Consider the following 16,683-nt stretch of genomic DNA (forward strand, 5'->3'; position numbering starts at 1 on the left):
GGCAGAGAGCAGTGTGGGAAGAAGCACAAAGCCTTGAGAGTGTGTCATGTAACCACAAAACTGGGAGAGCTGGGCTTTAGAAGGAATAGAAATGTAAAGCCAAGACTGAAGTGGGAGTGATCAGACTCAGGGCAAGTATTTGAAGATGTCTGCAGAAAGGTAGATTAATGGCAGAGTTTGAGAGTCATGCCAACCTGAGATCACTCCTCTCAACAGACTTTTGACATAAAGCATATTTTGAAGGCATTCTCGAAGTATCCCCTTCAATTATAATACGGCAATAATAGCACAACTGTATTGATTGATTTTAAATATTAAATCAGAGAGAGTGCATGAAATAGCTATCATATGGCAAGTATTTTTTCAAAGAAACCGTTAGTATAGATTATTTTTTATTATTATAATAATCACTGAATGAAAGCTGCAGTGTTAATAAAAATGGAAGGAATCAATTAGAGGAAAAAACTCATCAGGACCACAGTTCTGGTTCCAGGTAAAGTGATGTAATGCTTAAACACATTATAGGATACAATTCCTCAGGAGTTTAAGGTAACAATAGCTGTCTACACTTGTTTGTCTATAATTATCAGACCATGACTTGTTTTTGACTAGTGGCTTTCAATTTCTCCTATCTATTATCTAATGATCCCTTGATTCTGAGCTTAAGTTAAATGTTATGAGGTGAGATATAAAACCCGGATAGAATTGGTCTATAGAGAGAATCAAAGGAATAAAGAAACTCAACAACAAGAAAATATGACTGAAGTAAATACAGTAATTTTTTATGAAGCTGAAATCATGCTTTACAGGGATTAATGGAAAAAATGAATACACATGTTTCAGAAGGTAGAAAAACTTATCTGAAAGTTCAGATTTTTTTTTAAAAAAGGCAGTAAGGTGCCACTGTATGTCCATGAGTAAAGTTAATTACATTAATAGATCACTAGCAGGTAAGCAGAGAGAGCTAACTAACTGATCAACCTTCCTACTGACACTAATATGCAGACAAACCTATGCCAGGCCAGTTTCATAAGAATTATCTGCAGATCTTCAAAAGGCAATAAATGCCTGCAGGATATTTAAGATTGAGCTATTCAGGGTGAGGAAGGGGGTAGTCATCAGACATTTTTATATGACTGCAGATTACTGTGATATTTTATAAGGTTTAGAATCCACTGATCTAGTCCAATTTCTCCCTTTTGCTATGAGGAGAATGAAGCCAAAGAAGCGTTATGACCTGCTGGAATACTAGCTGCCTAAGTAACTCGTGACTCTATCCCTTAGGCTTTTTCAGCTTCATTATATAAGACAGGAGACCTGAAAGTTGTGTGCAGAATGGATTGGAGAGTTAAGTCCTGGAGAGAGGGAGACCACTTAAAAACAACAAAAACAACAACACAAGTGTGATCGTTACTTATGAAATATTGCATTAAAGTAGTCAGTACCAGGACCAAAGAGAAAGGGGGAAACATGAATCACTTTAAACAGACCAAGGATATAATTCACAATAAGAGATGGCAAAGAGGTTAACAATTCAGAGGCTCTCAGATCTGATTCTGGGAGGAATGTTTATGATCTGGGCAATTAATTTGGAATCAAGAGAAAGATTTCAGAGTGCATTTTGCAACTTCCAGACTTGTCTCACACAAATAACTTCCTCTACCTTTCTTTACCCTTCCTTTGATTAACAGAAGCTGAAAGAAAGGAATTAACTTCTTTCTGGCTCGAAGACATCTGGAAAATATATGATCTCCTTCAGTATCTTTAACACCAGGTCCTGTGATTCAAACTACACACCACCAATAAGAAAAAGAATTCAACATGCGTGCTATCGGCTCACCTCCTTTCTTGTGTTTATTACACATCAATAAATCAAGTGTTTTCTAAGATCCTACTCCCAAGTTCCTAGTCAGAAAAGGAATCACCTGCAATAGGTAACAGCCTGTGTTCTTTCCTACAGCATTGAAAAGAGCCTCAGACTAAAAAATGAAAGAAAATTGTGTATTTCTTTATTGTAAAGGGCAGAAACATGCAACTACAGATTGTGAAACTGCTGCTTAGAATTCCAGGCTCATTGTCAGGAAGTGCCTTGTCGTCAGCAAATTGGCATCCAAGTACTGGAATTTAGTTTCTTCCTGTGGGAAGAAAGAAAAAAGAAAATGACTAAACATTGTCCTGTGGGTTGACACCTCAGCCTGTTTCTTTTCTTGTTTCCTGTGGCCCCTCTACTTCTTCTATCCATCTGTCTCTTCTCTTCCTGATCTCTCAGTTTTTCTTTCTCTGATCACAAAGAACCACAATGACTGAAGGAGTTTAATCTAACAAGTCTTCTTTCATTTCCTCATAAGAATTAACCAAACAGTTCATATTTCCTGTTTAAACCGTGTTGATGAATCATCACGATGTCTTCTCCTCTCTATCTCCCTTTTATTGGAGATAGTGCTGCAAGAACCCTGTGGTCTAGTCCCTGGCATGCTTTCCTTTTATTACCTATGATGGCCATAACATTTAATTTTTACTGAGAGTGAAACTTCACCTTTGCTTTTTAATATCCCCTGAATGAAAGCTGATTGTAGAAGGAGTCTCAGGCTGTAGTAGAATTAATGTGTGATTATACAAAAGAGATATTCACAGAAGAACAGTAAGTAAAAGGAGAAAGAAAAAGCCATGATGGCTGAGTAGAAACAGCTCCAGTCTCCAGCTCCCACAGAGAAAAACACACAGGGTGAGTGATGTTTGCATTTCAAACTGAGGTACCCAAATCCTATCACTGGGACTATCTAGGCAGTTGGTGCAACCCACAGAAAGCAAGGAAAAGCAGGGTGGGACAGCAGTTCACCCAGGAGCTACATGGGACAAAGGGACCTCCTTCCCTCAGGCAAGGGAGGCAGTGAGGGACTGTGCTACCCACCCGGGGTACTGTTTTTTTCCAGGATTTTGCAGTCCAGGGCTCAGGAGATCCCCTCGTGAGCATATACCATCAGGGCCTTGGGTCTCAAGCACAAAACTGGGCAGACCCACGGCTGCTGTTCTGGTCGGAGGCTGTTCGGGCAGGCACTGAGCTGCAGGAGTTTTTACATAGTCCAGCAGCTCCCAGAACTCTAGTGAGGCAGGAGTCCCGTCCACTCCCATGGAAAGGGGGCTGAAGCCAGCCAGGGAGCAAAATGGCCTTGTTCAGTAGGTCCACTCTAACAGAAGCCTGCAAGCTTAGATCCACTGGATTAGTATCCCCACAGGCCAGCATAGCAGCCTGGTGTAGGCCTAATATGACTGAGTTCCACAGGGGAGGGGCGACTGCCATTACTGCAGCTCTAGTCAGCGGTTTTCCCCTACCAGTGCTAGGGAGGCTGGGCAGATTGGACTGGGCAGCAGTCTTCACAGTGCAGCACAGCTGCTGGAACAGATCATGGCCAGACTGCTTCTTTAGGTGGGACTGTGATCCATCTCTCCTCACTGGGCAAGTCATCCTTGCAGGAATTCCAGCAACACCAGCCAGGAGTTTACAGACAGAGCTCTCATTTCCCTAGGACAGAGCACCTGTGGGGAGGAGCGGCTATGGTCTCAGGTTCAGCCAACTTAATCTTTCCTACGTGTTGGATCTGAAGAGTCCCAGCAATCCAGACAAGGGGGCTTCCCCAGCACAGTGAACCAGCTCTGCTAACAGATAGCCAGACTGCTTCCTTAAGAGGGTTCTTGATCCCTTTCCTGCTGACTGGGTGAGACCTTTCAACAGGGGTCACCAGACACCTCATGCAGGAGAGTTCCGACTGGCATCAGGTCAGTGCTCCTCTGGGACGAAGCTTCCAGAGGAAGGAGCAGGCAGCAACCTTTGCTATTCTACAGCCTCCATTGATGATACCCAGGTGAACAGTGTCTGGAGTGGACCTTGGGCAAACTGCAGCAGATCTGCAGAAGAGGGGACTGACTGCTAAAAGAAAAACAAAAAACAGAAAGCAACAATAACAACAGCATCAACAAAAAAGACCCTACAAAAATCCCATCCAAAGGTCAACAGCTTCAAAGATTAAAGGTAGATAAATCCACAAAGATGATGAAAAACCAATGCAAGACCACTGAAAATTCCAAAAGCTGGAATGCCTTTTCTCCTCAAATGATTTCAACACTTCTCCAGCAAGAGCACAGAAAAGGGATGAAGCTGAGATGGATGAACTAACAGAAGTAGGTAACAGAAAGTGGGTGATGACAAACTTTGCTGAGCTAAAGGATTATGTTCTAACCCAATGCAAAGAAGCTAAGAACCATGATAAAAGATTACAGGAACTGTTCATTAGAATAACCAGTTTAGAGAGGAATACAAATGATCTGATGGAGCTGAGAAACACAGCCTGAAAGCTTCATGATGCAAACACAAGTACTAATAGCCAAATCTATCAGGCAGAAGAAAGAATATCAGAGCTTGAACACTATCTTGCTGAAATAAGGCAGGCAGACGAGATTAGAGAAAAAAAATAAAAAGCAATGAACAATATTCCAGAACTATTAGACTATGTAAAAAGACCAAACCTACGACTGATTGAAGTACCTGAAAGAGATGGGGAGAATGGAACCAAGCTGACAAACACACTTCAGGATGTCATCCAGGAGAACATCGTCAACCTAGCAAGACAGAACAACATTCAAATTCAGGAAATTCAGACAACCCCAGTAAGATACTCCACAAGAAGATCAATCCCAAGACACATAATCATCAGATTCTCCAAGGTTGAAATGAAGGAAAAAATGTTAAGGGCAGCGAGAGAAAGAGGCCAGGTCACCTTCAAAGGGAAGCCCATCAGACTAGCAGCGGACTTCTCAGCAGAAACCCTACAAGCCAGAAAAGACTGGGGACCAATAGTCAACATTCACAAAGAAAATAATTTCCAACCCAGAATTTCACATCTGGTCAAACTAAGCTTCATAAGTGAAGGAGAAATAAAATTCTTTTCAGACAAGCAAATGCTGAAGGATTTTGTCACCAGCAGGCTTACCTTGCAAGAGGTCCTGAAGGAAGCACTAGGCATGGAAAGGAAAATCTGTTAGCAGCCACTACAAAAACACGCTGAAATACACAGGCAAATGACACTATGAAGCAACTGCATTAACAAGTCTGCAAAATTAACCAGCCAACATCATGATGACAGGATCAAATTCACACATACCAATATTAACCTTAAAAGCAAATGGACTAAAGGCCCCAATTAAAAGACACAGAATGGCAAGTTGGATAAAAAGACAGGACCCACCAGTATGCTTTATTCAAGAGACACTGTTCATGGAAATGTAAATTTGTTCAACTGTTGTGAAAGAGTGTGTGGTGATTCATCAAAGATTTAGAACCAGAAATACCATTTGACATAGAAATACCATTACTGGGTATATACACAGAGGAGTATAAATCATTCTATTATAAAGATACATTACATGCATGCATATGTTCATTGCAGCACTAATCACAATAGCAAAGACATGAAATCAACCCAAATGTCCACCAATGATAGGCTAGATAGAGAAAATGTGCTACATATACACCATGGAATACTATGCAGCTATAAAAATTGATGGGATCATGTCCTTTGCAGGGACAAGGATGAAGCTAGAAGCCATTATCCTCAGCAGACTCATGCAAGAACAGAAAACCAAACACTGCATGTTCTCACTTACAAGTGGGAGCTGAACAATGAGAACACATGGACACAGGGAAGGGAACAACAGACACCGGGACCAGAGAAGAGGATGGGGGATGGAGGAGAGCATTAGGGAAAAGAGCTGATGAATGCTTGACCTAATAAAGAGGTGATGGGTTGATCTGTACAGGCAACCACCATTGCACATATTTACCTATGTAACAAACCTGCACATCCTGCACATGTATTCCATAACTTAAAAAATAAAATAAAATAAAATGGCATTATGATGTTTGACATTGAAGGATTTCAAGAGATCAGAAATTCACCTTCACTTTTAATGAGTTTAGGATTAGAAAAAGGCTCATGATTGCAACTGAACTTGTAGTTCTTCCAGTTCTTCAAAATCTTCACATCACTGAGTGACTGATTTAACCCCGAACTATTTTCCCCTGCACAATGCAGGTATATAATTTTGAATTCAATGCACTGTAGTGTTTCTTTAGAGTGTCATGCTCTATCTGCTATTGCTTTTATATTTGTTGACTGTTATACATTCTTAAAGAGACTGTGAAATCTTAGGGATCTAGGACTGAATCAAAATTTACTTTGTATTTCTCAACACTCTTAGCAAATGTTAGATATGTGCAGATTCTCTTCATGAATTTGTCAATAGTAAACTCTGGGATTTGGAAAAATGTCCCTTTTCACATCATGCTTTCACTATGATAACTGTCTTTCTTCTCCCCACCTCTCCTGCTGTGTTCTAAATTCTTCAAAGTTACATACTTTCTATAATTTATATCTGTATTCCTAAAGCAGAAAGCCTTGAAAATGGTTTTCTGAAGGAAAAAATGGTGCTATTAGCCAGTTCATGTCTTATGAATCAAGTCTAAAGACTCTAAATCCATTACCTGCTCAAAGTTTCATCTTCTGTTTTTTTCTAGTGTGGTTAAAAAAATAGCACATTCTTTCATTTTTATATCAGACTTAATGGAATGCTTATGGAACTGTGTGTTTTTGAAAGACATGACTCGAAAATAGGTGCACAAAGAGAGAATTCTTGGCTTCCTGTGGGAAAAAACAAATAAAGCAAACATTTAAAAAAGTTCCACCAAAAGATATGCAAGTTATAATGTCATACCACCAATGGGACTATACACATTCTGAAGATGAAATAGCCCATGCTGTGTCTAAGTATTCCCCTACTGAAATGAGAGAGAAACACCTATAAGTGAGCATCTGTGATCTTATTACCACCTCAGAAATCAACATCAACTGACCCTCAAAAGGAGTGGTTTAAGCAAAGAACTTTTAGAGAAGAGCAATGTACTCTGCACTGACCAGAAGGAAGGTGTTCTTTCAGAGTCCCCTGTTTTTTATACTATGGGTAGAGTATCTCTTTTCCAAAATGCTGTGGACACAAAATGTTTTGGATTTCATACTTTTCTGAATTTTGGAATATCTACGTTATAATTACTAGTTGAGCATTCCTAATCCCATAACCTAAAATCTGAAATACTTCAATAAGCATTTCCTTTGAATATCATGTCAACATCCAAAAAGGTTTCGGTTTTGTTCAACAAAATACTAGCAAACTGAATACAGCAGCACATCAAAAAGTTAATTCACCATAATCCAGTGCACTTCATTCCCATAATGCAAGATTGATTCAACATACACAAGTCAATAAATGGGATTCACCAAATAAGCAGGACTTAAAATAAAAAGGCAGACACAGAAAAGCTGTTGATAAAACCCAACATCCCTTTATGATAGAAAACCCTCAACAAATTAGGCAACAAAGGAAACAGACCCCAAAATAATAAGAGTCATCTATGACAAATTCATAGCCAAACATCTGAAAGCATTCCCTTTGAAAACCAGCACAAGACAAGGATTCCCTCTCTCAACACAACTATTCCACATAATCCTGGAAGTCCTAGCCAGAGTGATCAGACAACAGAAGGAAATACAGGGTATCCAAATAGGAAAAGAAAAAGTCAAACTGTCCTCCAATGTACAAAATTCAGTAACACTTCTGTACACCAAAACTGTCGAAGCTGAGAGCCAAATCAAGAACTCATCTTAATTGCAATAACCAAAAAATAAAAATAAAATACCTAGGAAAACATCTAAAAGATCTCTACAAGGAGAGCCACAAAACACTAAAATCAGATATGACACAAACAAATGGGAAAACATTCCATGCTCACATAGTAAAAGAATCAATACCATTAAAATGGCCATACTGCCCAAAGCAATCCACAGATTCAATGTTATTCCTATCAAATGATCAATGCCATTTTTCACAGAGTGAAAAATAAAAACAATTCTAAAATTCTAAAATTCATGTGGAACCAGTGAAGAGCCTGAATAGCCAAAGCCACCCTAAGCAACAAAAACAAAGCTGGAGGCATTACCTTACCTGACTTCAATTTGTACTATAAGGCTATGGTAACAAAAACAGTGTGGTCCTCGTACAAAAACAGATACATAGACCAATAGACGAAATGAAAAACTTGGAAATAAAGCTGTATGCCATCTGTTCTTTGACAATGTGGACAAAAATAAGCAATGGGGAATGGACTCCCTATTCAATAAATGGTGCTAAGACAGAATGAGAGAACATATTTACAATGTATCCAACAAAAGTCCAATATCCAGAACCTGTAAGTAACTAAAACAACTCAGCAGGAAAAAATAAGTAACCCTATTAAAAAGTAGGTGAAAGACATGAACAAACATTTCTCAAAAGAAGACATACAAGTAGCAAAAAATACATGAAAAAATTTTCAACATCACTAATCATCAGAGAAAAAAGAACCAAAATCACCATAAAACACCATGTCACACCAATCAGAATGGCTATTAATAAAACGCCCATAGTATATCATTGATCATCATGTATAATAGTTTTTATAGTTGCTGGATTCAGTTTTTTTAGAATTTTTGATAATTTTTATGTGTGAATTTATTAGATATAATTTTTCTAATTTCTGAGATTAATGTGCAGCATGTGCAGGTTTGTGACTTAGGTAAATGTGTGCCATGGTGGTTTGCTGCACAAATCAACCTATCACCTAGCTATTAAGCCAAGCATGCATTAGATATTTTTCCTAATGCTCTACCTCCCTTCAAATCCTCCTGTCAGGCCCTAATGTGTGTTGTTCTCCTCCATGTGTTCATGTGTTCTCATTGTTCAGCTCCCACTTATAAGTGAGGACACGCAGTGTTTGGTTTTCTGTTTCTGTGCCAGTTTTCTGAGGATAATTGCTACCAGGTAATTCACGTCTCTGCAAAGGATATGATCTCATCCTTCTTTATGGTTGCATAGTATTAGATGGTGTATATGTACCACATTTTCTCTATCCAGTCTGTCGTTGATGGGCATTTGGGTTGATTCCAGGTCATTGCTATTGTGAATTTCTGATATCAAGTTAATATTGGTCTCACAGAATAAATTGAGAACTGTTTTCTCCTTTTTTGTGTGAAAATAAAAGTCAAAAAATAACAGATGCTGACAACACTGTGAAGAAAAAGCAATGCCTATACAATATTGGTGGAAACCTGAATTAGTTCAGCACTGTGAGAAGTAGGTTGGAGATTTTCATACCCAAATGAATATAAGTCGTTCTATTACAAAGATACATGGAAGCGTATCTTCATTGCAGCACTATTCACAATAGCAAAGATGTGGAATCAACCTAAATGCCCATCAGTGATAGATAGGATAAAGAAATGGTGGTACATACACATCATGGAATACTGTGCAGCTATATCATGGAATACCATGCTGGAATACTATGCAGCCATAAAAAGAAATGAGATCATGTCCTTCACAGGAACATGGATGGAGGTGGAAGCCATTATCCTCAGCAAACTAATTCAGGAACAAAAAACCAAACACCTCATGTTCTCACTTAAAGTGGGAGCTGAGCAATGAGAACACATTTACACAGCGAGGAGAACAACACACACTGGGGCCTGTGAGGGTGTCAGGGGAAGGAAGGGCATCAGGAGGAATTGCTGATGGATTCTGGGTTAATACCTAGATGATTGGTTAATCTGTGCAGCAAACCACGGTGGCAAACATTTACCTATGTAACAAACCTGCACATCCTACACAAGTACACCAGAACTTAAAATAATTTGAAGGAAAAAAAACCTTAGACTAACAGAATAAGAAATCCTTCCAAACTCATTCTACAAGGACAGCATTACTCTGATACCAAAACCAGACAAAGGCACATTAAAAAAAAAAGAAAGAAAAAGAAAATTTCGGCCAATATGATTGATGAGTATTGATGCAAATATCAATAACAAAACACTAGCAAGCCAAATTCAACAACACATTAAAAAGATCATTCATCATGACCAAGTAAGATTTATCCAAGAGATGTAAGAATTGTTCAACTTATGTAAATCAACTAATGTGATATATTGTATCAACAGAAGGAAGGACAAAAAACATAAAATCATTTCAATTGATGCTGAAAAAGCATTTAATACAATTCAAGATACCTTCATCAAGAAAATTCTAAAAAAAAAGGTACTGAAAGAACATACTTCAACATAATAAAAGACATATACTACAGACCCACAGTTAGTATTATACTGAGTGGAGAAAAACTAAAAGCCTCTCCTCTAAGATCAGGATGTCCACTTTCAACACCGTTATCCAACATAGTGTTGCAAGTCCTAGGCAGAGCAATTAGACAAGATAAAGAAATAAAGGGCATCCAGATTGGAAAGGAAGAAGTCAAATTATCCTTGTTTGCAGATTATGTGAATTTATATCTGAAAAATCCTAAAGACTCCACCAAAAAACTCTTAGACCTGATAAACTAATTCAGAAACATTGCAAGATACAAAAATTAATGTACAAAATTTAGTAGCATTTCTATATGCCAATGATAAGCAATCTGAAAAAGAAATCAAGAAAATAATTCCATATACAATAGCTAGAATTAATATTAAATATCTAGGAATTACATTAACCAAAGAAGTAGAAGACCCTTGCCATGAAAACTATAAAACATTAATGTAAGATATTAAAGAGGATGAAAAAAATTAAAAAAATTGTTTATGGATTAAAAGAATCAATATTGTTAACACGTCTCTACTACCTAAAGCAATCTATAGACTCAATGCAGTCCTTATAAAGATACCACTGACATTCTTCACAGAAATAATAAAATAAAAAGAAATCCTAAAATGTATGTAGAACCACAAAAGATCTAAAATAGCCAAAGGTATCCTGAGGAAAAAGAATAAAACTGTAAGAATCCCATTACATGACTTTGAATTACATTGCAGAGCTGTAGTTATCAAAATGACATAGTACTGGTATAAAAACAGACACAAAAATCAATGGAACAGATTACAAAACCCAGAGACAAATCCATACATCTGCAGTGAACTCATTTTTGACAATGGTGCTAAGAACGTAAATACATTGGTGAGAGGACAGTCTCTTTAATAAATGGTACTGAAAATAAACTGGATATCCATATACAAAAGAATGAACCTAGACCCCTACCTCCTGCCATATACAAAAATCATATCAAAATGAATCAAAGACTTAAATCAAAGACCTCAAACTATGGAACTCTTACAAAAAATGGAGAAACTCTCCAGTCCTTTGGACTGGGCTTAATACTCCAGAAGCATGAGCAACCAAAGCAAAAATGTACAAATGGGATTAAATCAAGTTAAAAATCTTTTCCACAGCACAGGAAACAATCAACAATGTAAAGACAAAATTCACAGAATGGGCAAAAAATTGCAAACTATCCATTTGAAAAAGGGATTAAAAACCAGCATATATAAGGAGCTCAAACAACTCTATAAGAGAAAATTTTAATAATCTGATTGAAAAATGGGCAAAAGATCTAAACAGACATTTCTCAAAAGAGTACATACAAATGCCAAACAGGTATATGAAAAGGTGCACAACATTATTATTAGAGAAATGCAAATAAAAACTTATCTGTGGGAGCTAAATTTTAAAATATTTGAAATCAATGAAACAGAGAATTGAAGAATTATTACCAGAGGATGGGAAGCATAGTGTGGTGTGGGGGAATTTGGGGAATGTTAATGGGTACTGTTTCTGTACCCATTAATCACATTGGGTACACATAGACATACAAATGGGCGCAATGGACACTGGGGTCAATAAGAGGGAGGACGGAGGTAGAGGGTCAAGGGTTGAAAAACTAACTATTATGTACTATGCTCACAACTTGGATGCGAGGAACAATTGTCACCAAAACCACAGCACCATGCAGTATGCCCAGATCATGAACCTGCACATGTACCACTTAATGGAAAATAAAGTTGGAATTTTATTTAAAAAAACCACTCAATATCAATATGAGATATGCTTACGGTTTTTATGGAATGAAGGCATTTATACTAGCAATTTTTGAGGACTTTTCAATGTCACTTTTTGATAAAAAATTGTGGGAGGTAATAGGAAAGAATGTAGATATTGGAGGATTTCAGATTTTGAAATTCTGGATGAGGAATAATACATTTAGAACTGGAAATCTTGACCAGAATAGAACTTCATTACTCCTCTCCAACGTCTGCAAACCCCCAACACACACATACACACATTTGCCCACAGACATTCATACAACCTACTTCTTTTAATGTCTTAGGAAGAGATAGAAACATCTTGTCAAAGTCACTCAGTGATGAGCATCTGTGCCCTACCATCTGGAAGCTCAAATGAAAATCAGACCTAAAAAGAGAAAGTCTGTGGACCTTTTGTGATGTAGAATCTTACACCAGAAAAACTGCAACAAATACAGCAAGATAAATGACAAAAACAAAAAGTATTGGCACCTGCGACAGTTTAAACTGTGCTGAGGAATCATGATGCTGCCTCCCCTGCACATCTCCCTGTCATCTTATCCTTTGACCGGAGAGCGTTCTGAAGGAATCCCTTTACTCCCTGGAATGCTTTCCTTCAACTGCTTAAGATTGCCTTCACAGTTAATTTTTACTGAGGGTAACAATTTGCTTCTGCTTTTTGATATTCTCTGAGCAAAGATTGATCACAGATGTAGTCTCAGGTTGTAGTAGAATATGCGTGTTAGTACAGAAAAGGTATGCCCAAACAGTTAATAAAAGTCCAAAGAAAAAGGGATCGTAATGTGTTCAACTATGAAGGTTTTTAAAAGGTCAGATATTCACTTTGATTTAATAGGATAAAGATTAGAAAAGGCTCACATTTGCAGGTGAATGGGTAGTTCTTCCAATCCTCCCTAAATCTTAACATCCCTGAGTGAGTGATTTCACCCCAAACTCATTTTCTTTGCACCATGCAGGGACTTCACTGTGCACACCATGCATCCTAGAGTTTCTTCAGGGTGTCATGCACCGTCTGCCAAGTGCTTCATTTTTGATGGCTGTCTTACCTTTTCAAGAAGTCTGTGAACTACTGAAGTTAATTCAAAATTTACTTTCTCTCTCTTAAATACCTTAACAAAGGGTAGAAATATGCAGGTTCTGTTCATGGATTTGTCGGTAGTAAACTGTGGGATTTGGGAAAAGTCTCTTATCACACTGCACTGTCACTGTTATAACTATCTGTCTTCTCCCTATCTCTCCTGCTGAGCTCTAAATTTTTTGAAGTCAGGTACCTGTGGTAACTTGTGTCTGCATCCCTAAAGCAGAAAGCCTAGCAAATGGTTTTTCAAATGAAAAATGGTGCCAATAGCCAGTTCAGATCTTACAAATTAAGTCTAACATTCTAAATTCAGTACTCCCTCTGATTTCCCACCCCTGTTTCTCCAGTGTGGAAGAAAACTGAGGACACGTTTTTACTTTTATATTAGATTTATTAAAATGTTCAAAAAAGTGTATTATTAAAAAGACATAATTCCAAAACCATTACAGAATGAAGAAACTCTTGGTTTCCTATGGGGAAAAAAAAATAAAAAACAAACATAAAAGAGAATTTTGCTGAAAGAAATGTAAGTTATAAAGTTATACCAGCAATGGGAACATATGCAACCTTAAAAGAAAAGGTCACATGCTATTTAGAAATGTTACCCTGCTGAGGTGAAGGGGAGAAACATCTAAAAGTCAGCCTTCATAGATTTATGGCCACTTATAGGTCCATATCAGCTGATCCTCAGAAAGGGTCTAAAAGAAAAACTTTGGGAGAAGAGCAATGTGCTCTACACTGACAAGAAGAAAGGCATTACTTCAGTATTTTCTGTATATTGTACTATGGCTTGATTATCCCTTATCCAAGATGCATGCTACTAGAAGTATTTTGAATTTCAGATATTTTTGTATATTGGAATATCTGCATTATACTTACTAGTTTATTATCCTTAATCCAAAAACCTAAAATTTGAAATGGTTCAATAAGCATTTCCTTTGAATATCATGTGGGCGCTCACACAGTTTTGGATTTTAGAGCATTTCAAAATTTAAGTTTTTGGATTATAAAATTCTAGGCCTGTAAACCTCGAGTCCTTGACTAAAATGGACTTTCAGTACACTTTCCTCAACCTTCCCACACACCCGACATACCTGCCCACAGACATTCATACAGCTTCCTTATTTTAATGTCCTGGAAAGAGGTAGAAACGTATTGTCAAAGTCACCGTTTCAGTGCTGGGCATCTGTGCTTTATCATCTGGCTGCTCAAATGAAAATCGAACCTCAAAGAGAAAGGAAAGTCTGGAGACCGGTTTTTCCGAAAAGTTTGTTGACTCATGCCAAAAAGACTACAACAAATATAGCAAAATAAGTGACAAAAACAAAAAGTACTTGTATCTGCAACAAGTATAGCCATGTGCTTATCTAAGCATTGAATGACCTTGGGGCTTTTTAAATCTGTGGTTGGATCTAATAGCCATGAGGGACACAGGCAAATTAGAGTCCACTCATTTGTCTCTGCAGGTCAGGGGGAGGGTGAAAATAAATGATTGTTTTATTGAGGTTGTATGTCTTAATAGATTGGATTTGGCTCCCAGGCTTGTTCACTCTCCAAAGAACTTCAAAACTCCTTTGGAAGGAAGGGTATTATTGGAAGATAAACATGTCTGGAACTGCTTTCTATGCTTCCAATTGCAATAGCCAAGCATTCAGGGAAGTAGAGTGAAATAGCATCCACTAGAGCCCTACCCTGTGGAAAATTTCCTCCACATCACAGGAACAGGCATATTCTTGCAGCTGTTCAATGAGTCTCATAATAAAAACAGAGCCCTTTGTGGGATGTCTCCAAGAAACATTATCTGTTAATAAAGCACATTTCAAATCTCAAGACTGGCTCTTGCCTGAAGAAAGAGAAGAAACTCTAGTATTTCTGCTCCAGCTGAGGCGTGTTTTGGAATTCATCTATTTTCCATATACTTCATTGTAATTTTTAGTGAATATATTTGAAGTTCAGCGAGTATACTTTTACTGATACCGTAAAGGGTGCTGTGTATGGTGCAGGTATTAACGTGGCCTAATCCCTGAGTTCAAAAAGTCGTAAATTTAATAGAGCGTTAGGAAAAGGCAGAATGTGGTAAAGGGAAAGAATTGCAGTTTGGAAAAGAAATATCTAAATGTGCATCCCCAAAGTGGCATTACTGACTGTGATTTAAGTTAATTGTCCATTCTGATATGTAATAGACTCAGCTATACAGGGAACGGTAACAATTTCATGCACAGGAGATATCTGAGGCTACACAAGTGTCTGAGCTAAGAGAGAATATGTAATATTCAGTCTATACAGGGAAATTATGTTAATAAATTCTCAATTTATGTACTTCACATAAAATTTTAATTAAAATATAATACATTGACTGTAAGATATTTACACAAAAAGAGTTAACTATAAAAATGATAGAACAAAACTAGAAATCTAGGAAGAATCAATAGGAGGATGATCACATCATAATGGAGAATAAGAAGTTGTTATGAAGAAGAGAAATATTAAAGAGAAACAATATTAATTTATTACATGGTAGACACAGAAGTAATGAATATGTGATAATTATACAAAGGAAGGCGTAAGAAAAGCAGTAGCAATAGCTCTGTGTATAATCACAGACACATTCTTTAATGACACATTTCAGCCAATTATAATGGTCATTAAATGTATATTAATAATAAAATTCTATTTAGAACCACAGCTATCTTAGTTGAAGGAAGTAGGTAAGAGATAGGGTGGAAACAGGTGTCTCTGCAAATGTTTTGTGAAATTAAGGGAGTAGATAGTTATTTTTCCTCAGGAGAGCACTATGATATAGTTGGGATTTGCATGGCAGAATGTGGAGCTCGGCTTAATATGTGAGTTATAAATGACTAAATTGGAGTTTTTGACAGTCATATGGAAAGGAGGAGTAAGGAAAATGAAAGAAAAGAAAAACACAGAAATCAGCAAGATTGATGATGAGAAGCCAGGGGCCTACAAAGAGCTACATAGAGAGCAGTGAATGTCGTGTGGAAGGCTGGGATCAAAGGATGTTAAAGAACAGTTCTGTCTAATGTAACAGAAATCCAGGTTAGTGCAGAAACTTGGATAGCCACATAAAGAATGGAAGACAGTGTTAGGCATCTACCACCCCATTCCCAAACCAAGATCTTCTGGGAACAAAGAAACACTTTTTCTTTCAGTGAAGAGGTAAGCAAAAGGATCCCAGCAACGCTTATCTACATATTATTTCTTCAGACTTCACTATTATGATCCCCTACTGCCTGGATTCTACATAGCTGTGTTGCCCCAGAGAAGGAGCTGACAATCTGTCTCATGCCCTGTGGCCACATAGCTACTGTGCTATGCCATCTTGGTATTGGAATGACAACTGGAGTCTGTCTTGTTCTTGGGGCAAGTAGCCATGACATCCCTTCAACTTAGAGGTTAAGGCACTGCTAAATCACTCCAGCCTGGTGGCCCAAGATTCTTAAGCCATGCTGGAAGCAGCTGTTACATCTTACCCTGTGAAGCCAAACAGAGGTGGAGCTTCTATACCTATCCTTCCCCCTAGCACCTTGGGCCAGAACTGAAGCAATCTCCTGGGAAAACAGTACCTTAACCACTCAG

At 37.8% G+C, this 16,683-nt stretch overlaps 1 protein-coding gene across 1 annotated transcript in view; it reads right to left on the minus strand.

Moving 5' to 3' along the window:
• Window positions 1-2,065: 2,065 nt before the first annotated feature.
• CARD18 (caspase recruitment domain family member 18) overlaps window positions 2,066-16,683 on the minus strand; it is a 29,242-nt gene continuing 14,624 nt past the window's right edge. Inside the window, exon 3 of the mRNA XM_054440287.2 lies at window positions 2,066-2,135. The gene's annotated coding sequence lies outside the window, so the exon portion shown is untranslated. The remainder of the gene's footprint in view (window positions 2,136-16,683) is intronic.

The sequence above is a fragment of the Pongo pygmaeus genome, chromosome 9 (assembly GCF_028885625.2).
Source record: "Pongo pygmaeus isolate AG05252 chromosome 9, NHGRI_mPonPyg2-v2.0_pri, whole genome shotgun sequence".
Taxonomy (NCBI): Eukaryota; Metazoa; Chordata; class Mammalia; order Primates; family Hominidae; genus Pongo; species Pongo pygmaeus.